This window comes from Erinaceus europaeus, chromosome 13, assembly GCF_950295315.1.
Source record: "Erinaceus europaeus chromosome 13, mEriEur2.1, whole genome shotgun sequence".
Lineage (NCBI taxonomy): Eukaryota > Metazoa > Chordata > Mammalia > Eulipotyphla > Erinaceidae > Erinaceus > Erinaceus europaeus.
In genome coordinates this window covers 30463659-30486965 of record NC_080174.1, presented here as the reverse complement: position 1 = coordinate 30486965, position 23307 = coordinate 30463659, and the positions used below count along the sequence as shown (strand labels likewise).

General features: G+C 41.9%; 1 pseudogene; it reads right to left on the bottom strand.

Annotated features, from left to right (window-relative positions):
* Positions 1-321: 321 nt before the first annotated feature.
* Positions 322-19390, bottom strand: LOC103120259 (protein zyg-11 homolog A-like; annotated as a pseudogene).
* Between the last annotated feature and the right edge of the window lie 3917 nt (positions 19391-23307).

Below are 23307 nucleotides of genomic sequence, written 5' to 3'. Positions count from 1 at the left end.
GATTGAACCTGGGACCTTGGTGCTTCCAGTATGAGTCTCTTTGCATAATCATTATGCTATCTACCCCTGCCTGTAAGCCACTAGGAAATGAGAAAACCTATACTTGGAAAAGACTAGAACTAAAGTTCAAAACTGGCTCTCTGCAACTCATGTTCTTATCATCCATCTGCCTTGAACTAGAATCATACTTTGGAAGACGTTTATCCCCAAACGTTTCTACCAGTCTTAATTGTGTGTTTGCTAAACTAGTAACGAAAAGTCAGCAATGCTCAGAGTAACTAATAGTCAACACCCTAAAATTATGTAATCAAATTTTTATACTTACCTGTCAAATGGAATATCCACAGGAATCCTGGAATTGGTTAAGGAGAGAAGACAATTCTTCTGTAACTTTTAAGAAAGAAAAATAAATTTTAAAACAAAAATGTATTTCTAAATAAAGGTTCTAACTATTTGAAAGGTGCTACCAATAAGCCTGATTGATTGTGCTCACACTACATCTGCCCCTCTTCCCCCTTTTGGTGGCTTAGCATACATGGTTTTACCTTCATCTGACTTTCTCATTCAGATAAAGAATGAGAGAGACATCAAGGTACCAGTTTCCTGGCACAATAGCATTTCCTATGTGGTGCTAGTGCTTCAACCTGGGCCATATGCAAGGCAAGGCAGGCACCAACCAGCCATCTTCATTTAAACACTTTATAAGTTGTGTGAGAGAGGCTGAGAGACTAGAGCACTGCTCCCCATTCATGCTTCTGCCTTTCTTGTTTTTCATGTTTGCCAGGATCAAACCCAGGGCCTCACACATGCAAAGGATACACTCCACCACTATGACAGCTAATCAAGTTCTTCATTTAATTTTACTAATGAGCTGTCACACCTTGTCAAAAAAGTAAATTTTCTTTCCTGGTATACTCCCCCCTCCCCCAACCACCAGATCTTGAATCTTAGAAGGTTTATGTGGAAAGGGACATGCCTATCTCTTCAAATCAACTACCTAAAACTATCTATGCCCTTACCAGATGCCATAACTAAGTCTACTAGAGCTTTGAATTTCTTCCTAAGTTTCTTAAAGTTTGAACTGGATTTTTTTTTTTTTTTGCATCAGGGTTATTGCTGGGGGGGGGGAGGGGGGAGTCCGTGCCAGCACTATTAATCCACTAGTCCTTGTGATCATTTTTTTTCTTCCTTTCTATTTTTATTTGACAGGACAGAGAAATTGAGAGGGTATGAGAGATAGAGAGGGGGAGAGAAAATACAGACTCCTGCAGACCTTCTGCACCACTCACGAAGTGTTCCACTACAAGTGGGGATGGGGGCTCAAACCTGGATCCTTGTGCATGGTGTTAGTGTGCTTAACCGGGTGCACCATCGCCCAGGCCCAAACTGGGCCTTTAAAGATAGGAAAGAAACATAAGAAAAGATAAAGTAGAAAGAAATAGAAAATGTGATTTCACTTTGAAATGCCAGGAGTAGGCCAGTATAACGAATCCATGTATAAGACAGGAGCAAAGCAAGCCTGAAAATAACAGGAACCAGGCAGCAGTTTAAGCAAGTGAAGAGGGCCAAGTGAAACCAGAGAGCAGTGCTAGGGAGGATGGATAATGTCTAACCTTTTACAGGGGCAAATGTTACTCAGTCACCACTGATGACTCTCATGCAGGAGTTACTACTAAACTGAGGATTCTCCAACTTCTTTTTTGCCAGAGACATTATAGCACAGCTCTGCTATTTAAGATGTTCTAATTTTTTTCCCTTGTCTTTTTCTTATGTGGTACCAAGAATTGAATACCAAGGACTGAACCCAGAATTTCACATATGTCTGGTATACATATACATACTTATAAGTTCCTGGCCCTTTCTGAATTTTCACAAAGAAATGTTTTAAAATACACTTTAACGGTGAAGTAGGTCTGCAGGTGTCTTTCTCTCTCCCTCTCTATCTCCCCTCCCCTCTCAATTTTTCTCTATCTTATCTAATAAAAAAGGAGAAAAGAGAATGGAAAGGAGGAAAAAATGACCACCAGGAGTGGTAGATTTGTAATGCCAGCACCAAGCTTCAGCAATAATCCTGGTGGCAATGAAAAATAAGGACTATGAATATGAGTATTCATGCATGTCTTTATATGACTATGCTTGCATGTCTCTTCGGTAACTAAGAGTGTAATGATTATAGAGTAGTTACCAAAGACTTTGAAAGAAAAAGCCTATTGACTGATGGGTGTATCCTTTTCCATTCTCTTTTTTTCATGATTTGGAAAGACATGTACAGTGCCCAGGGTCTCACAAATGCAAACAATGTGATCAATCTACCCACTAAGCCACTTCCCAGCAGCATTCTTAGCATCAGTTTATGAGACTCAGCTATTCAATGTCCTTGACAATACTTGGTACTGCCAATTTTTTAAAAAATACAATCAAATACTCAGCTCAAATTACCTGCTGGTTAATGGGGGAAAGTTTTCAGAGCCTTGAAAAGTAGACAGGTGACTTCTGACAACAGACAGACAGGCATCCCGCTGGCCAGTCCCAGGCGTGTTAGATTGAGAATGCAAGCACTGGCTGTGAATTGCACTGACAAATCAAATGGATGAATCCTCATTCCTACAGCTACAGGCTGAAGACAGATTGATTTTAGTGTAGCATATGACAACATTAATATTCTCAACACTGCCAGATTTTTGTGTAGACTGACAAAAAATATCAGAGAAAGCAATCAATTTACGGCTATTCATTTATTTCCTAAGGTGATCAGCAATACCTTCCTACTCAAATGTAGCCATTACCATGACTGGCTTTAAGCAAGTCAATTCCTTTCTCAAGTCCTAGGTTCAATCTGCATGCACCACCATAAGGCAGAGCTAAGCAATGCTCTGGTTTAAATAAATAAATAAATAAATAAGTACACAGTGAATTCCTGCTTCTCAACTAAGTCCTGTTTTAGGCCAAATAGTGCAATTATTCAATGATCTCTTCTTGGGCAAAAGTACAGATGACTTAAGATTGGTCCCAAATAGATTCATTTGCTCAAAACAAGAAAACTTGTAGTTATCCTAAGGAACCCAACACACCCATCCAAAAAGATCTGTGTACACATATGTTCTTGGTAGCACAATTTGTAATAGCCAAAACCTGGAAGCAACCCAACAAGATGAGTGGCTCAGCAAGTTGTGATATATATATATATGAATATCACTCAGCTATAAAAAATGGTGACTTCACTGTTTTCAACCAATCTTAGATGGACCTTGAAAAATTCATGTTAAGTGAAATAAGTCAGAAACAGAAGGATGAATATGGGGTGATCTCACTCTCAGACACAAGTTGAAAAACAAGATCAGAAAAGAAAACACAAGTAGAACCTGAACTGGAATTGGCTTAATGCACCAAAGTAAAAGATTCTGAGGTGGGTAGGTGGGGAGAATTTAGATCCAAGAAGGATGACAGAGGACCTAGTGGGGGTTGTATAGTTATATGGAAAACTGCGAAACATTATGCATGCACAAACTAATGTATTTACTGTTGAATGCAAAACATTAATTACTCAATAAAGAAATTTTTTTCAAAAAAAGAAAACTTGCAGTTCAACTAACATTTTAAAATAATTTTTAATTGCCACCAGGATTATTGCTGTGGCTCAGTGTCTGCATGATGAATACACTGCTCCTGGCTGTCTTTTTTTTATTCCATTTTGAGAAGGAGTAGGGGAAGACAAAGAGACACATCTGTAACATGGATTCACCAATGGTAAAGCTTCCCCTCCACCCTGCACCCCACCCCACAGGTGGAGACAGGGGCTTGAGCCTGTATCTTTGTCCAAGGTTTCATGTGCACCCTTTCCAGGTGTGCCACCACCTAAATCTGAAACTTAACATTACCCCTTCTCTATCAGACACTGGAGCTCCATGCCTATATGATTCCACCATTCCCAGATTGAGGGAGTCGGGCAGTAGTGCAGCAGGTTAAACATATGTGGCAGGAAGTGCAAGGAACAGCCTAAGGATCCTGGTTCAATCCACGGGTGCCCCACCTGCAGGGGAGTCGCTTCTCAGGCAGTGAAGCAGGTCTGCAGGTATCTTTCTCTCCCCGGCTCCCCCTCCTCTCTCCATTTCTCTGTCCTATCTAACAATGATGACTTCAATAAAAACAATTATAATAACTACAACAATAAAACAGCAAGGGCAACAAAAGGGAAAATAAATTTAAAAAAGAGAGACTGAGAGAAGGAAAAAAAGAGCAAGCAGGATAGATGAAGACAAAAAAAGCTATAGTCAACATGTTTGGTGAACAACTGTAATCGAACCAAGTAAGAAGTCATAACTGTTTCTGGGATGTAGTTACCTTTAAAATGGCAGGCATAGTTACTTGCACTGAAAATGTTGCTGTAAAAAGCCTGTAGAGGGCTTCCTTCATAAAACATAACCGATTCCTGTATTGGCTCAGTGCTTCTGAAATCTCACTCATATTGGCTTCACCAGCAACCTGTAAAACAAAGATGTTACCAATATGTTTCACTCATCATCTGCAGTGCTTGAAACAATAAATTGTTCTAAGTGCTTTATAACATTGCTTTCATTCATTGTAAGTCTAAGAAGTGAATGAATTCTACCCTAGCCTCTCATTTTTAGTGACAGATCATTAGAGGTCAAGTGTTCCTAAATTGACGAAATCAGCAAGGAGTGGAAGCAACCTAAATGTCCATGATCAGATAACTGGATAAAGTCAGGGAATATTATTCTGCAATTAAAGATAGTGTCCTGTGGGTGGGGGTATAGCATAATGGTTATGCAAAGAGACTTTGATGCCTGAGGCTCTCAAGTCCCAGGTTCAATCCCCCACACCACCATAAGAAAGAGCTGAGCAGTGCTCTGGTAAAAAAAAAAAAAAAAAAAAAATAGTGTCCTTTGTCCTTTGGCAGATAGTTGTAAAGATGACTGTTGGCCCATGTCTACAACCTTAGGGGAACTGTGGGGGACTGCAGTGGGGAGACTGAAGATTCAGAACTCTGGTGGTGGGAATGGTATGGATTTAAACCCCTGTTGACATGTAATACTGTAATATAAAAAACAATTATGGGACCTGGGTGGTGGCGCAGTGGGTTAAGCGCACGTGGCCCAAAGCGCAAGGACCAGTGTAAGGATCCTGGTTCGAGCCCCCGGCTCACCAACTGTAGGGGTGTCGCTTCACAGGCAGTGAAGCAGGTCTGTAGGTGTCTTATCTTCCCCTTCCCCTCTCAGTCTTCCCCTCCTATCTCCATTTCTGTCCTATCCTAGAACAATAAAACAACAAGGGGGAAAAAAAGGGAGTAAATAAAGATATCTTAAAAAAAATTTATAAAGATAGTATCCTTTGGAACAAAAATGGATGGAACTAGGAATGAAGTAAGGATAAGAAAGAAAGCTACCAGATGGTTTTGTTCATACTTGGGATATTGGAAACTGCAACATGAACTTGGGAAAAAACAGTCAAATGGTCTCTAGGACTCTGCAAGAACTATTAATATAGTGATTCTATTTGGAGGGTAGACACATTGCAAATGGGTGCAGTGTAGAACTATTCCCCTGTAAATAATACATTACACTGTTCGTTACAATATATGTTTAATATTTTATTTTGAGAATGAGATACAGAGGAAGACCCAGAAAGACCTCAGCTCTGGTTTATGGTGGTGCTGGGGATTGAACCTGGGCCCTCAGAGCCTCAGGCATGAAAGTCTTTTGCAGAAGTATTTCTGTAGGTATATTCAACTATGAGAAAGGATGAAATCTTGCCCTTTGCTACAACAAAAATGAAGCTGGAGGGTATTGTACTAAGTGCAAGAACTCAGAAGGAGAACAAAAACCGTATGATCTCATTTATACGTGGGATAGAAAGAAACAAAACAAGGAAGCAAACCTTTGACTGCCTGCAGAATTGAGCTTACCAGGACTTCACCACTCCTGGTTGACTTTTTCAGATACAGATATAATGGGGTCAGGCTTGAAGCTGGACAGTGCATATGGCAAAGTCAGAGAACTATCCTGGTAAGCTATGTAGCTAGTCTGAAAGTTTAAAAAGTTGGAGAGAAAAAGCTCCTTATCACAAATAGATCTTCCTGTACAGTGCCGGAAAACAAGTCTCTTACTAAATCTGAACATTCCAATGACTAATCTACCTGATGGCTTCCACTTTTTCCTAGAGACACCAAAATGATTAGTAGAACTTATCATACAATTGCTGTTTTTGGTGTTTCTTTTTTGGACTGCTGGGGCCTTGCACATGTGCAACTCAATGCTTTTAGTGGACTTGTTCTTTTCCTCTTAAATTTCAGGTAGAGACAGAAAAGGGGAAAAGAGTGATAGAAAAAGAGTGACACTACAGCAATGGTTCCTCCATCAGTGCCATGCATAGTGTTCCCACCCACGTGCTGCCAAGGGCCTGACCCGTGTCTTTCTCCATGGTAAGTTGTGTGTTCTATGGGTGAGCTACGTTCTGGCTAGTTCCACAGTTGCTATTTTCAAATCAAAATAAAATGTGAATGCAACTAATGCTTCTGCAAATCAATTTTAATCTCTCACTCACTACAGGAAAAATTACAGGGGTTGACGCACCTGGTTAAGTGTATACATTATAGTGCACAAGGGCCCAGGTTCAAGCCCCTGGTCCCCACTTACAGAGGGAAGCTCCACAAGTGTGAAGCAGGGTGGCAGGTTTCTCTCTGTCTTTCCCTCTCTATCTTAACATCCCCTCTCAATTTTTCTCTATTTTTATCCAATAATAAATACAATTTTTAAGAAAGAAAAACTACATATGACAATTATTTTAAAAAAAAAAGGGGGGGTTTTAAGGGCTAACAGAGCTCATGCCTGGCATGTGCATATCCCGGGAGTCTGAACTCCAGTACCATATAAGAAAGCAACAAGGATGGAGTAGGACTTCGGTATAGCTAGCTCACCTGGGAGGGCAACTGCTTTATAATGTGTATGACCCAGGCCAAGCCCTGGATACATGACACAGGGTACTTACAGCACTAAGGAGAAGCTTGGGTGCCCTCTGTCTCTATCTGAAAAAGTCATTCCAGTGCAGTGAAGCATGCTTTCATTTTCACTGGCTTTTTTTTTTTTTTTTTTAATTTCAGATAGAGAAGAAGACAACTATCTAACAAGAATACACAGCAGGGAGTCGGGTGGTAGCACAGCTGGTTAAGAGCAGGTGGCACAAAGCACAAGGACCAGCATAAGGATCCTGGTTCCAGCCGCTGGCTCCCCACTGTGAAGCAGGTCTGCAGGTGTCTATCTTTTTCTCCCCCTCTGTCTTCCCTCCTCTCTCCATTTCTCTGTCCTAGCCAACAACAATAACTACAACAATAAAACAACAAGAGCAACAAAAGGGAATAAATAAATATTTTTAAATGTACCAGAGCAAAACCCCTATCATTCATGACTCAAAACCTGGGTCCTTATCCATGGTAATTAGTGTGTGCTCTACCAGGTGAGCTATTTCCTGGGCTCTTTTAAAAACTGCTGTTTGCCAATCACCAAAAAGCAGTGTCAGGGGTGGGGGAGATAGTATATAATGGTTTTGCAAAAAGACTCTCATGCCTGAGACTCCAAAAGTCCCAGGTTCAATCCCCCGCACCACCATAAACTAGAGCTGAGCAGTGCTCTGGTAAAATAAAATAAATAAATAAATTTCTTTTTAAAAAAGTGGTATCAGTCATATAGATTCATTGCTTTAATAATTTTATTTAGCTGTCAACAGGTGAAAAACAAAATCTTTTTGTGTTATAAAGACTTTCGTACAAGTACAGTTTGCCCTCCCAAAGCTTGATCTCCTTACCTATAAAAAAGGAGGACTAAGTACAAAACAACATGTTGACACAGTTGCTACACAGGAGGTAATGTGCATATATCTGTATGTGTCACTATTCAGTTACACTGGGAGACATGGAGGCCAAAGCTGTACCTTGTTTAAGGTTGCATTTCCACTACTTACTACACAGTAGGTACACAATGAGTACTGTCAAGATCAAGAACTTGCATGCCTTTATAGCTTTTGATACCTAGTACAAATTCTGATGTACAGCAAAAGCTTACTACTCTCTTCTGAACAAATGAAACATACTTCTTTCAGTCAAAAACCATCAGGTCAGGAAAATAGCTCCCCTGGGGGAGCGCTGGATTTGTAATGCCTAAGGTTCCCAGGTCAATCTCGGTGGCACAAAAACCAAAGTGAAGCTCTAGACTCTCCCATGTGGAACAATCTCTTTCATAATATGTAATGGATCCTTTTCTTTTTAATTCTCAGAAGATAGTTCATCCCCTAAAACACAGGCCTTACCATGCCTGAAACCAGCTTGGGCTTAAGGCCCAGTGCCACATGAAAGCGCCATGGACAATAATGGAAGCGCTCCATGGATGGTGGAGCAGTGCTGTATTATTGTCTCTCTTTCTCTCACTCAAAAAGAGAATGAAGTATAGAAAATTGGACCAGCAAGGCTGTGTGGTGGTAGCAAACATATACAAAGCCCTGACTGAGTTTTAGCATTGCTGCATTGAACAGAAAGGAAAATAACCAACCCTCGAACCTTCCTTAGTAGTAAAGACGTCAGAATAACCAGCATTTGTGGCCAGCAGTCCCACAAACTGCAGCTTGGGCCGCTGCTGTATAAACAGTTCTACAGCTTCATCAGTGATGGCACTGGCCCCCGAGATATCTACCAACAGAGGATAGGGTATTCAGCAGAATAGCCTCCTACTGCAACAGATGAAAAGCAAGCTCTGATCTGAGTTGCCTGTGGTCAGAAATATCAAGGTGAAGCAGACATTAAGTTCTTGGAGAATCTTTGATTTAGTCATGGTCAGGCATTTCAGAGAGTGCATTGTGCGAGATTTGAGTTGATCTTTACAGGTAAGGAGAGCAGAGATGTTAGTGACCAAAATACTAGAGATATCCAAGCTTTCTAGTCTTGGTAACTGAGCAACAGTAGCCAAATCTTCACTATAAAAAGGAACATTGTAAACACTTAGAACTCAAAGGCCAGTGAGCTGACCAATGAAAAGAAGTCTTGAATCTTGAGGAATGCTTGCTGAATCCAAAAGGAGACACTGGAGGTTTTGCTGGATCCAACTATTGCTGCACAGCCCACTTAGGATATCTGAGATGCAGAGGTCATTGTGCACTTCAGTAGCCTCCAGTTCAGTGAGTTGATGATGGCAGAAGGCTTTTTACGAATGCAGCAGTAGAGATTTTAGCTTTCTGAATATTGACCAGTTTCAGTTTCATTTGGTTGCCTTGGAAAATACTTGCTGCTCTATCAGAGCAAGAACCAGTTTGGATTAACAAATAAACTGGCAACAATGGCAATGAACTAAGGCAGATGCTACTAACAGTAATGACTACACTCACTGCTTAGTCCATGCACTCACTGCTTAGTCAGTCCATGCTCTTCATTCCAATTACCTAACATGCTCTTTGTAATACTATGAAGGGACTTTGTTATATGACAAAACTAAAGCTTAAAGATGTTAACAGTTCAATGCCAAAATAGGTGGCAGAGTCAGGAACTAAAAGTCAGATTTTTACTGCAGTACCCACACTTTGAAATTCCACAGTAATCTTGTCCACAGAGGGGGGGGGGGAGATCAAAATAAATAGGTGTGAGGTAGGGAGACAGTACAGCTTTAGAGCACAGGAGCTACATGCCTGAGGCCTAAGGTTTACTCTCTGGCCCGCATATGCCAGAGACATGCGCTGGTTGTTCTCTTTCTCACAAAACAAACCTTTGAAAAACAGAAGAGGCATCTATTAAATTCAGGATATACAATGCACATGGAACTCTATTAATGGTTCATTTAAACTAAATTTGTGGATATTTGACAGGTCCTATCTCTCTACAGACTTTATTTTCATAATCATTTGGAATTAATAAGCACAGTCAGCATAGAAGTGTATGAAGTGGCCCTGGGTTTGAACTCAGCTTACCTCTCCCCTTCATACAGAAATAAATTATATTTGTATTTTTACTTTATACCATTTTAGCTAACTAAAAAATGTACTCAGATACAGTGTGATGATAGTCACAGAACTCTTTAAACAAAAAATGAGTTGTATACTTATTACAGAGCCAGAGCCTCAGGCATGTGTGATTTCACCATTCCAAACCCACTTTTTCATTCATATAGAGACACAGAGAGAGGAAAATATCACAGTAAAGCTTCCAGCATCACCTCCTGTGAGGTGCAGATATTTGCACATCACAAACCTGACAAGGGGTTGATATCATAGAATTCAGCAAATGAATAAGCAACCAATTAAAAACTAGGCCAGAGGTAGATGGCCAGGTCACTCTGATCTAGGGAGAGAAATGGTGGAAAACCTCTGAAAACCACATTGTGAGGCAAATCTCAAAGTAGCAAAGGCTGTACAGCTTTCAGAGGTGAATCTCCAAGGAACTATGTGCTGTCAAACAGCTCTCTGAGAAAAACCTCCATGGACTGTATGTTGTAAGACCAGTCCTAGCTGCTCCTGACCTTCTGCCAGACTAGATTAGAGGAAGAGACTGACACATATGAAAAAGACAATTACATATCTGGGTGACAGAGCCAGATTCCTGGGGAAGTGGGCCCAAAGCTGCTATATAAAAACGTTCCAATAAGGGCAGTAGTGCAGTGGGTGAAGTGCATGTGGCACAAAGCGCAAGGACTGGCATAAGGATCCGGGTTCTAGCCCCTCGCTCCCCTCCTGAAGGGGAGTCCCATCACAAGTGGTGAAGCAGGTCTGCAGGTGTCTATCTTTCTCTCCCCCTCTGTCTTCCCCTCCTCTCTCCATTTCTCTCCATCCTATCCAACAAGGACAACAACAGTAACAACTACAACAACAATAAAAAACAACAAGGGAAACAAAAGGGAAAATAAATAAATTAATTTAAAAAATTTTTTTAAAAGATGCTCCAATAAATGTTCTTGGGATTCCATTTCCTGCCTGTATGGTCCCAAGGTTTCCTGCCTAAGTGTCTCATTTCTCTCTTCCTTCAGACCTCGCCTACAGGTTGTCCTCAGGCCCTCTGCCTCTCCTTGGCTGTGGGACTATGTGAAATCTTGGTAGAGCTTAGGGGAGCTCCCCCCATCTTCACGGTTGGAGGTCTGAAAAGACACCTCTCTTGTTAGCCTCTCTCCATACAGATGAGCCAAGAGAAAAGTCTAACTCAGCTTGCCCTTATTAGACTCCCAAATTCACAATAGGCCTACACCCTCTCTCTCTTAGTTCCCCCCTGCTATCAGCCAAATGGTTGCCTGCTTTAGAATTCACTCACTCAAAGTTGACACATTCCAGTTCACCTTTTGATCACAAAGGAGGAGCACATCTTATCACACACTCCTAACAGGGACAAGTGAAAAGCCCCCCAAAATCTTGCTTCCTGATGTTCTTTGATGGCCTTAATTTACATGAAGCCTTGTTCCTCCTTCTCTATCTCACCTTACTGGTTCAACCCCTATTCTTCTCTCAAACACTTTTAGATAATTAAATGCCTGCATCAGGAGACTAACTGTTTTGATCTTTATGTATCAACTCTTGTCATGCCAGCCCCCGGCCATAGGGGCATGCTGACCTTTAAGAAACCTGTGAATTCTGACATATGTGAAAATTGTTCTTTGTTTAACCTTCTATATTAACCCAAACCCACCCCCAATAAACAAGTTGTTCCATCAGAATGCTCCCTGGTGTCTCTTGTCTTTATCGCTGAGTCCCTGAGCTAGTGAGGGAAACCAGTAGTTTATCTTTCCTGGCTGGGAGTCACCCCCTGTGAGTTCCAACACTTGGCCACTGGCTGTGGAGATTGAGGCGGCCCCTGGGGATGCTAGGGGGGCCCTGGCAATGAGGGAAAGTGAGTGCATGGAGAAAAAGGAAACAAACACACAACCTGCTCCGGGAGAAGCCTCATGGAAGACTCCTTTATTAAGGGATACAAGCAAGTAGATATACCCAAAAGGTTTGAGGAAGGTTAAGATAATCATTACGCCATACACACAATGCAGAGTTTAATCTTGGCCTGTCAGGTGTTGGATCTTAGCCGAGAGGTTACCATACAGGGTCTGGTTAGGAGCTCACGATACATAGGTAGGCTTTTTTCTCTTAAGGGTGAATTAACAAGCACTTACGGGCAGGGGAGGAAGGGGGCAGTTAAACAAATCCAGGATATTTGTGGTGGGTTTCGTTGGCCATACATGGTAATTCATGACCTTTGTTCAAAGGGAATGAGGAATCATGTGCAGGAAAGTACCCAGTCTGAAAAAGCCCATCCATCATAAGTCCACCAGGTCAGGAGGGACCTGGAAATAATGGCTTGGATTTCACAGACAGTGGGCCCTTTCCCCATACCTGCAGAACTGGATTCTGCAGCAAGGTACAGCCATGAAGTGGCTACAGGGTTAGATTTAGGAAAGGCAAGAGCATAATGGTTATGCAGAGATCCTCCAGATTCAATCCTCAGCACTACCATGTGATAGAACTGAGCAGTGGTCTGGTTAAGGGGGGTGGGGGGTGGAAGCACACCTGGTTTAGTACACATAGTACACACATGTGCAGGCACCTGGGTTCAAAGCCCCACTCCCCACCTGCAGCAAGGACATTTCATGAGTAATGAAGGTCTGCAGGTGTCTCTCTTTCTCTCTATCTTCCTCTCCCCTCTCAACTTCTCTGCCCTATGGAACAAAATGGGGGAGGGGGAGCCACCAAGAGTAGTGGATTCCTAGTGCTGGCACCATGTCCCAGCAATAACCCTGAAGGGGGAAAGAAAAAAAAAAGACAGAGTTGGATTTAAGAGTGTGAAGTCCTTTATTTAATTCCCCAACACTGCATGTGCCACACTGATACTCTGGTTCTCTTTCTGGCTCTCTTAAATAAATATTAAAAATAAAAATACAATAAGTGGGTAGGGAGGCCAGGAGGTGATTCACCCAGTAGAGGCACACATTGCCATGCACAAGGGAGGACCTGGGTTCAAGCCCTGGGGAGAGCCTGCATGAGAAGTGCAGCAATGCTGTGTGACATGTCCTCCTCTCCCCCACCTATCTTGAGGAAGGGGGAAAGAACAGCCACCAGGAGCAGTGGAGTGGTGTAGGTACTAAGTGATAACCCTGGTGGTGACTAAATAAATAAAATGAACACAGTTCTCTAAAGAAGTCATACAGATGGCCCACAAAACATGAAAAAACTGTTTCACAACAAGGGCAACAAAAGGGAAAATAAATATAAAAAAAAGAAAAAGAAAAAACTTTTCACATTACTTATCATTAGATAAATGCAAATTTGAGGCTGGGTGGTGGCACAGCTGGTTGAGAATACATTTAACTATGTGCGAAGACCTTGTTCCCCCCATCCCCATCTGTAGGGAGAAAGCTTAGAGAGCAGTTAAGTGGTGCTGCAGGCTGTCTCTTCTTTCTCTTTCCCTATCTGCCCCCCACCTTGCCTCTCAATTTTTCTCTCTATCCCCATCCAGTAAATAATTTTTAAAAAGAAAGAGAAATGCAAATTAAAACCATAGTGAGATACTGCCTCATAGCTATGAGAAGGGCCTACCAATAAAACAGGCCTCATGGTCTGGGAGGGGACATAGCAGGTCGAGTTTTGGACTTGAAAGTATGAGGATCTGAGTCTATTCTTGGCATGATGTGTGCCAGTGATGATCTGGCATTCCCCTACCCATTCGCATTCTCTCTCCCTGCCCCACCCTTCCCCTCTCCCTCTCCCTCTCCCTCATAAATCTTTAAAGAAAAATAAAGAATCAGCAAATGTTGGCAAGAATATGGAGAGAAAAGGAACTCCTTATACTGCTAATGGGGATGCAAATTTGTATGCTTTTTATAGAAAAGTCTGGAGTGTCCTTAAGCAAATAGAAATGGAATAACCTGGGGGGCCAGGCAGTAGCACAGCGGGTTAAGCACACATGGCATGGGAGTGCAAGGACCTTTGTAAGGCTCCAGGTTCGAGCCCCTGGCTCCCTGCCTGCAGGGGGGGTCACTTCACAGGTGGTGAAGCAGGTCTTCAGATGTTTATCTCTTTCCTCTTCTGTCTTCCCCTCCTCTCTCAATTTCTCTGTCCTATCCAGCAACAACAACAATAGCAACAAGGGCAACAAGATGAAAAAAATTGGGAAAATGGCCCCTACAAGCCATTTTGGATTCAAGGTGCAGGAACCACACCCGTGATAACCCTGGAGGCAAAAGAAATGAAATACCTTATGATTTCTAGGCAGACATCCAAAGAAAATATTAACACTTGTTTGAAAGGACATATGTAGTTACACTATTTACAATATTTACATATGCAGTTACACTACTTACAATACTGGGCTTCAGTGCCTGAATAAGTAATCCATCACTACTGACAGCCACCTTTCCTTTTTTTTTTTCTTTGCCTCTAGGGTTATCACTGGGGCTTCGTCCAGCACTAGGAATCCACTGCTCCTGGAGACCATTTTTCCCATTTTGTTGCCCTTGTTGTAGTTGTTATTGTGGTCATAGCTTTTGTTGTTGTTGGATAGGACAGAGAGAAATAGAGGAGGGGAAGACAGAGGGGGGGAGAGAAAGACAGATACCCGCAGACCTGCTTCACTTGCCTGTGAAGTGACCCCCCCCCCTGCAGATGGAGAGCTGGGGGCTTGAACCGGATTCCTTACACAGGCCCTTGTGCTTTGAGCAACCTGCACTTAACCCACTATGCTACCACCCAGCTCCCTCTTTCCTCCCTTTTTATTTGATGATAGGACAAAGAAATTGAGAAGGGAGAGGGAGATAGAGAAGAAGAAACACCCATAAGCCTGCTTCACCATTCTTGAAGCTTTTCTCCTGCAGATAAGGATCAGAGCTTGAACCCAGGTCCAATTCAAAGAATGTGATTCTAAACTATAGTGAGAGCATTTCACAAACAAGAGAATGGCCCCTTAGTTGTTCATTATCTTCACTCTCATATCACATCAGCAGGTAGAATGCCAGACTTGCATACATGAAATCTTAAGTTTGATCCCTGGCCTCGCATATGCCAGAATGATGTTCTTGGTGTTTAACAAATCTTTGATAGAAAATCCAAGGGGATATTCTACCCCTCCTACCCTATGGTTTTGTTAATTAATCCTTTCTTAAATAAAAAAAATAAAAATAAAAATAAAATAAAATAAATAAAGAAAAATAATAAAAAGAAAAAAAAAATCCAAGGGGGGGGTGCAGGGTAGATGGTAGCCCAGCAGGTTAAGTGTACATGGCATGAAGTGCAAGGATCAGCATAAGGATCTCAGTTCGTGCCCCTGGCTCCCCATCTCCAGGGGGGTGGCTTCACAAGCAGTGAAGCAGGTCTGCAAGTGTCTATCTCTCCCCATCTCCCCTCCTCTCTCGATTTCTCTCTGTCCTATCCAACACCACCACCACCAGTGGCAACAATAACAATAACAACAATAACCTCTTTGGCTGATGCTTCTTCTCCTGGTCAGAGGCACCTTTGCAGAAGTGCTTGAGGTGTCTTCTGTAGTCTCCTGGGCCTTAACATGTGTGGCTCATCTAGCCAGTAAACCCCAAGACTCCCCTATAGCCATAAGCATACTATACCTCAGCTGGTAATTGTTTATCTCATGGGAGACTGAACTTTTGTTAACTGTTCACAGACTTTAAGGACCTAGCATACACTTAATCCCTGATGATAATTGCTTATTTTGCAGTACCTAAAATATATGTCTCATACTTTTGTACTGCCCTAATAAACCTTTTGTTTACACACACACACACACACACACACACACACACACAATAAAATAATAATATAAATAAGGGCAACAACAAGAACAAAAAAAGGAAAAAAAAATAGCCTCCAGAACCAGTGGATTCATAGTGCACGCACTAAGGCTCAGCAATAACCCTGGAAGAACAAACAAGAGCATGGGAGAGAATGGCCTTCAGGTTCAGCTTCAACTGTCAGACTCTGCCTCACAGGGGTCTCTGCATTCCCAATACAATAGCTTACTTCCTTGTCTTTAAACCAAATGATCTGCTTATTCCAAAGCTACCAGAAGTTATCATACCTGACCCATCTTCTTTCTGCCCTCAGTGTTGGTATGCATGAGGCCCCTTCTGTTTCATTTGGTTTAAATCCTCCCTGCTTAACACTATTCTATTTACATAACCACTGCATTCTATTTACATAACCACTGTTAACAAGCACCACCCTCCCTCCAGGGCATTGGTGGTTCAGTGATAGGATTCTCGCCTGCTCTGCCCCCTCCTTGTCACACCCTGATCCTCTCCTTGTCACACTCTGATTTTCACCAGTCACTTTTCTCTCCACCCTCTCTATGTCACATCCTGTTTCCACCCTACTTGGCAAGTATATATAAAGACAGCATTGTGAGTTTTACAGTACCTTGAGTTTAGTTTAGCTCAGCTTAGATTGCGCTGTGTCCTGCATGAATAAAGAGATACTGCGTACAGCTCAGCCATGAGTCCCTGGTCGTCTGTTACCTGCCCGTGAAGCCAGCCTGGCAAAAACAACATAGCCCGTCAAAAACGACACTCAGAACACCTGCCTGTCTGCTAACTATTGATAACCCTACTTCCTCATTCCCAAAACTGCTCTCCTGCTTACACAGATGCTATCAGAGGCCCCTTTTCTCACTTCTTTGTTGTTGCCCTTCTGAATAAGACTATAACCAAACCTCACCCTCCTGACATGCAAAGACTCCTACAGCCATCCATGAACATCAAAGCCTAGCTTCCTCATTCCTTAGATCACTTACCAGATAGTATTCCCAACCCCTTACCTCTCGCTGCCCTGTTTCTGCTTTAACCATACTTGGTATAAATAAGCTATCTCTTTCTACAACCTCTTAAAGCCTTACCTCTCTGATCAATAAAGGAATCACTGCTACCAGATTGGTCTCCAGGTCATCTTTTGTCATGGACACAGAGTGAGTCCTGTAAGATTCAGCCCCTACTGCCTTGGGTGACATTCTCCTAGACCCCCACATCTGGTGCGCAACAGGGTGGGCATGCCAGGAGTGCACCCGAGGTCTCCCCACAAGAAGAATGGCACAAACCTAGAAGCCAGAATAGGTGGACCCCAGAAAGACTCTCAAACCCAAACTCCATGCAAAACGGAATTCCTATATATCCAGTAGGGTTTGGGGAACAAAATAGAAATTGTATATGAGAAGTACTTTTCAAATAGTAAAATGGAATACTAATGTGAAACCTAAACCTGAAACACCTGAACTTGCAAAAACAAACAAGCAAACTGTCTCTAAGGCTTTGCAAAAACTATGGTGGTGGGGAGAGGAAAAAAAAAAAAGCCTGCTATGCAAATAAAGAGATTTCTTACAGAATAGGAGATCTTTACATGCCATACATTTGACAAAAGGTTAATAGTCAAGATAACGAGCTCACCAAACTCAGCAACAAAAGCAAATGACCCTATTTAAAAATTGAGAGATGATATGAACAGAATATTCACCAAAGAAGAGATCCAAAAGGCCAACAGACATGAAAAATGCTCCAAGTCATAGATTTTCAGAGAAATGCAAATGAAGACAACAAGGAGACCACTTCACTCCTGTTAAGAATGCCATACATCAGAAAGAACAGTAACAAGTGCTGGAGAGGTTGTGGGGGAGGCAAGGGGCGGGGGGAATGGGTAGAACCCTCCTATACTGCTGGTGGGAATGTAAATTGGTCCAACCCCTGTGGAGAGAACAGTCTGGAAAACTCTCAAAAGGCTAGAAATGGACATCCTAAGGAATCAAACACATTCATCCAAAAAGATCCCTGTATACCTATGTTCCTAGCAGCACAATTTGTAATAGCCAAAACCTGGAAGCAACCCAGGTGTCTAGCAACAGATGAGTGGCTGAGTAAGTTGTGGTCTATATATACAATGCAGTACTACTCAGCTATTGAGAATGATGATTTCACCTTCTCCTCATCTTGGATAGAGCTTGAAGGAATCACGTTAAGTGAGATAATGTGGTAAGAAGATGGATATGGGATGATCTCACTCATGGACAGAAACTGATAAACAAGAACAGAAAGGGGAAACACAAAGTACAACTTGGACTGGGTTTGGTGTACTGCACCAAAAGTAAAGGACTGGGGGGAGGGGGTAAGAGGGGGGCTCTCAAGTTCTGGTGCATAATGGTGGAAAAGGACCTAGGCTGGGGATGAGAGCATTTTGCAGAAAATTGAGAAATCTCACACATGTATCAAAATCTGTGTTTACTGTAAACTGTTAATATCAATTAAGAAAGACAGACAAGGAGTCGGGCGGTGGCGCAGCAGGTTAAGCGCATATGGCACAAAGCTCAGGACCAGCCTAGGGATCCCGGATCGAGCCCCCGGCTCCCCATCTACAGGGGAGCCGCTTCACAGGCAGTGAAGCAGGTCTGCAGGTGTCTTTCTCTCCCCCACCTTCCCTTCCTCTCTCCCTTTCTCTCTGTCCTATACAACAACAACAACATCAATAACAACAAAGGTAAAAAAAGGGAAAATAAATATTAAAAAATTAAGAAAAAAGAATGAAAGAAAGATAGAAGAGAGAAGAGAAGGAAAGAATTAGGGTGATCGGTGTTGCAAGGTGGGGGACTGAACTTTGGTAGTGGTATGGAACTTGTAATCTTACAATCTTGTAGATCTCTATTAATCACAAGTTTTTAAAAAGAAAAAAATTGTAAAGTGCTATTAAGTATACTGTGGTGGCTTGGGAGATGGTGTAGTGGATAAATTACTGGACCTTCAAGTATGAGATCCTAAATTTGATTCTATCAAATGTGCACGAGTGATGTTTTGTTTTACTCCCCCACCCCCACTTCTCCCTCCTTCCCTTCCTCTCATCAATAAACAGATGAATAAATGGATGACTTATCTCCCTAGAACCCAATGAAAAAATTAAGTACATTATGGAGGAATCTTATTACCTTGGCAAGTCATCACCCCAAGGAATCTGTCAGCTACTTCCTGAGGGAGACACCAATGCTCCAGAAGACAAAGAGTTCCATTGGAGCTTTCAAAACATACTTTCTCCAGATTACCTATCAGGACATTCAAGCAGATGATGATTAAACAATGGGGAGATGCCTCCTCCTAGCAAACAAACCCCAAAGTGTCAGAATGCATCTGCAAAAATTCAGCAGAAAAATCATGCCAGACATATCAAGCTACTTGAAGAAGACATCTAAAGATACATTCTCTTTAAGATATTCATTTTATTCTAATAGATTCCATGTAAATAAACCACGTCACTATAGCTAACTGAATGGAAGGTTTTACCTTTTGCAACTTCTGTTGTATTTTGAAGAAGTAAGCTTTCCTAATTGTTCACTTACCTGCTCTATGTCAGTCACTGAAAATACAGGGACAAGTAAGATATAGTTCATAGGTTAGTGGGAAATGCTACACATAGTAGAGACCATGTTCACTCAACAAATATGTACCGTGATCACTAGGTGTCACTGGACTTTAAGAGCTGAGTACTCTTATCCTACAAGGTGGTATGCCCCAGTGCTATAGAAATGCATGGTACTGTGGTGCGGGAGGTGGTGCAGTGCTAAAGCTTTGGACTCTCAAGCATGAGGTCCTGAGTTTGATCCCCAGCAGCACATGTGCCATAGTGATGTCTGGTTCTTTCTCTCTCCTGTCTTTCTCATAATGATTTGGTAGGGGACTTCCAGAGGTGGGGCTACAAGCAGCTGCAGATCTCTTTCTCTCCTCTCCTCTCCCCTCCCCTGTCTTTCCTCTCCTCTCCCCTCCCCTTCCCTCTCCTCTCCTCTCTTTTCCTCTCCTGGATCAACTAGGAATACCAAAGGAGATCACCTGGGACTGAAACAAGACAGGACTAGAATGACTACAGGAACCCACCAAATCACTAGTGAGTGCAAACACGGGTGGATGGTGACAGAGAGGAACCTAGGGAGAGATTAAGTGGCTGCTAACAGTCCGGCAGTTTATCAGTTGAGACAGCAACTCCAGTCTGTTCCACCAACAAGGGGACAGCTGAAGGGAGGAGAGGACTCCCCGGAGACTCACCAAGTGCAACTCTGAGTCTCCATTGCTACTGCCCTCAGAATCTAGAGCAGCGGCAGGGAGGGACACCAGGGGACAGAGATCTAACCAGGAAACTCAGGAGAAGACCTATACCTTGTGGGCATAGGGTGGGGCTGTGAAAGTCTCTTTGCATAACCACTAGATTATCTCTGCCACAACCTGCTTTATCTCTTGGTCAGGAGTCAGTGATTAAGCTAAGAAGCCTACTTACAGTTTAAAAGCCCTCAGGCTCCCATAGCCTACAGGGATGGGAAAAAAAGAGGCTTTTAAACCAAGGAGCTCCAACTCAGGGATTCAAATACTATTGAAACAACTGTTAACTTCCACCATTGTGAACCCTTTAATCAACTTACTTAGACACAAGTCAATCCAGGCAATAGTGATCAGTAATTTGAAAAGTACTGAGAGAGGGAACTCATAACATAATCTATAAAATGGTTAAACCAACAAGAAGAAATATTGGAGAAATGAACCAGGACAAGAGTCCAGCTAAAAGCCCCCCAAAGGGTGAAGCACAAAACAGCGAGTTCAACATCCAGACACTAGCTAAGGAAATAAACACAGGAGTGAGTAAAGAATTTGAAAGAATTGTAATCAGAAATACAGGAACAAGAAATGAGACTCTGGAAGAAAACACTAATTATCTCAAGGTTATTAGAGAGCTGAAAGCTGAAATAGCTGAGCTAAGAACACAACTAGATGAACAAGCTAAAACAGTATCAGAACAGGGTAACAAAATAGATGAACTCCAGAAAACAGTAGAGGGCCGAGAGAATAGAATCAATGAGGCTGAAGACAGAATTTGTAAGATCAAGGACAAATTAGAGACAACTAAAAAAGAAGTAAGAGATCTCAAAAAGATCTCTTAAAAGATGCTGAAAACAAAAACAGAGTCCTATGGGATGACTTCAAAAGAAACAATATACACATTATTGACTTACCAGAGGAATAAAGTGAGGGAAAGGAAGAAAGCATTCTTCAGGCCATAATAGCTGAAAACTTCTCTAGTCTAGACAACATCAAAGACATAAAGATTCAAGAAGCCCAGAGGGTCCCAAACAGAATTAACCCAGACTTAAAGACACCAAGACACATCATACTTAGAATGGAAAGGAATAAGTATCAAGAAAGGGTCCTGAAGGCTGCAAGAGAAAAACAAAGAGTCACATACAGAGGAAAAACCATAAAATTAGCAGCAGACTTTGCCACACAAACACTACAGGCCAGAAGAGAATGGCAAGATATCTATTGAGTGCTCAATGAGAAAGGCTTTCAACCAGGAATACTATATCCTGCTAGACTGATATCCTACTAGACTGTCATTCAGACAAGATGGAGGCATCAAAACCTTCTCAGACAAACAACAGTTGAAGGAATCAACTATCACAAAGAGCCCTGAAAGAAGTTCTGAGGGGGTCAGGCGGTGGCGCAGTGGGTTAAGCGCATGTGGCGCAAAGCGCAGGGACTGGCATAAGGATCCCGGTTCCAGCCCCCGGCTCCCCACCTGCAGGGGAGTCGCTTCACAGGCGGTGAAGCAGGTCTGCAGGTGTCTATCTTTCTCTCCCCCTCTCTGTCTTCCCCTCCTCTCTCCATTTCTCTCTGTCCTATCCAACAACGAATTGCGTCAACAAGGGCAATAATAATAACCACAACGAAGCTACAAGGGAAAAAGGGGGGAAAAATGGCCTCCAGGAAAGGTGGATTCATGGTAAAGGCACCGAGCCCAGCAATAACCCTGGAGGAGGAAAAAAAAAAAAAAATTAAAAAAAAAAAAAGTTCTGAAAGGTCTTCTGTAAACAATCAGGCAACCATAAATAGGACATAGATCAGAACACTCTAAAACTCTACAAGAATGGCATTAAAATATCTGCCATGTCTGATATCAATAAATGTCAATGGCCTGAATTCACCTATTAAAAGACACAGAGCAGGAAGATGAATCAGAAAATACAACCCAACAATATGCTGTCTACAGGAAACCCATCTAACTCAACAAGACAAACACAGACTTAAAGTGAAAGGATGGAAAACTATCTTACAAGCCAATGGCCCACAAAAAAGGGCAGGAACAGCAATTCTCATATCTGACACGACAGACTTTAAAATGGGATCAAAAAATATAAGAATGGACACTACTTAATGCTCAGAGGATCAGTCAATCAAGAGGACTTAACAATTATTAACATCTATGCACCCAATGAGAAGCCAACTAAATACATCAAACTTCTACTGAAAGAGCTACAGCAATATATTAACAGCAACACAATCAGAATAGGGGACTTTAACACCCCACTCTCTCAACTTGACAGATCATCCAAGCAGAAAATCAATAAAGACATAAGGGAGCTAAATGAAGAGATAGATAAACTAGAACTATTGGACATTTTCAGAGTCATTCATCCCAAGAAACTGGAATACACATTTTCCTCAAATCCACATGGGTCATTCTCAAGGATAGACCATATGTTAGGCCACAAAGACAACATCAGCAAATTCAAGAGCATTGAAATCATCCCAAGCATATTCTCAGACCACAGTGGAATTAAACTAACACTTAACAATCAACAAAAGATTAGTAATAATCCCAAAATGTGGAAGCTCAACAGTACACTTCTTAACAACCTCTGGGTCAAAGAGGAAATCAAGGAGGAAATCAAAATGTTTCAAGAGTTCAGTGAAAATGAAGCCACAAGCTATCAAAATATTTGGGACACAGCTAAGGCAGTACTGAGAGGGAAGTTCATAGCTATACAAGCACACATTAGGAAACAAGAAAAAGGACAAATAAAAAGCCTGACTGCACATCTTAAAGACCTAGAAGAAGAAGAACAAAGGAACCCTAAAGCAACCAGAAGGACAGAAATCACTAAATTTAGGGCAGAAATAAATAACATTAAGAATAAGAAAACCATACAAAAGATCAATAAAGTAAATGTGGGTTCTTCGAAAGAGTGAACAAAATCGACAAACCTTTAGCCAGACTCACAAAACAAAAAAGGGAGAAGACCCAAATAAATCAGATACTGAATGAAAGAGGAGATATCACAACAGACACCGCAGAAATTCAACATATCATGCGAGGCTTCTATGAACAACTATATGACACCAAGCTAGAGAACCTGGAAGAAATGGATGATTTCCGAGATACCTGCCAACTTCCTAAACTAAGTAAAGAGGAAGTAGATAACATGAACAGGCCCATCACAGCTAATGAAATTGAAACAGTTAACAAAAATCTCCCCAAAAATAA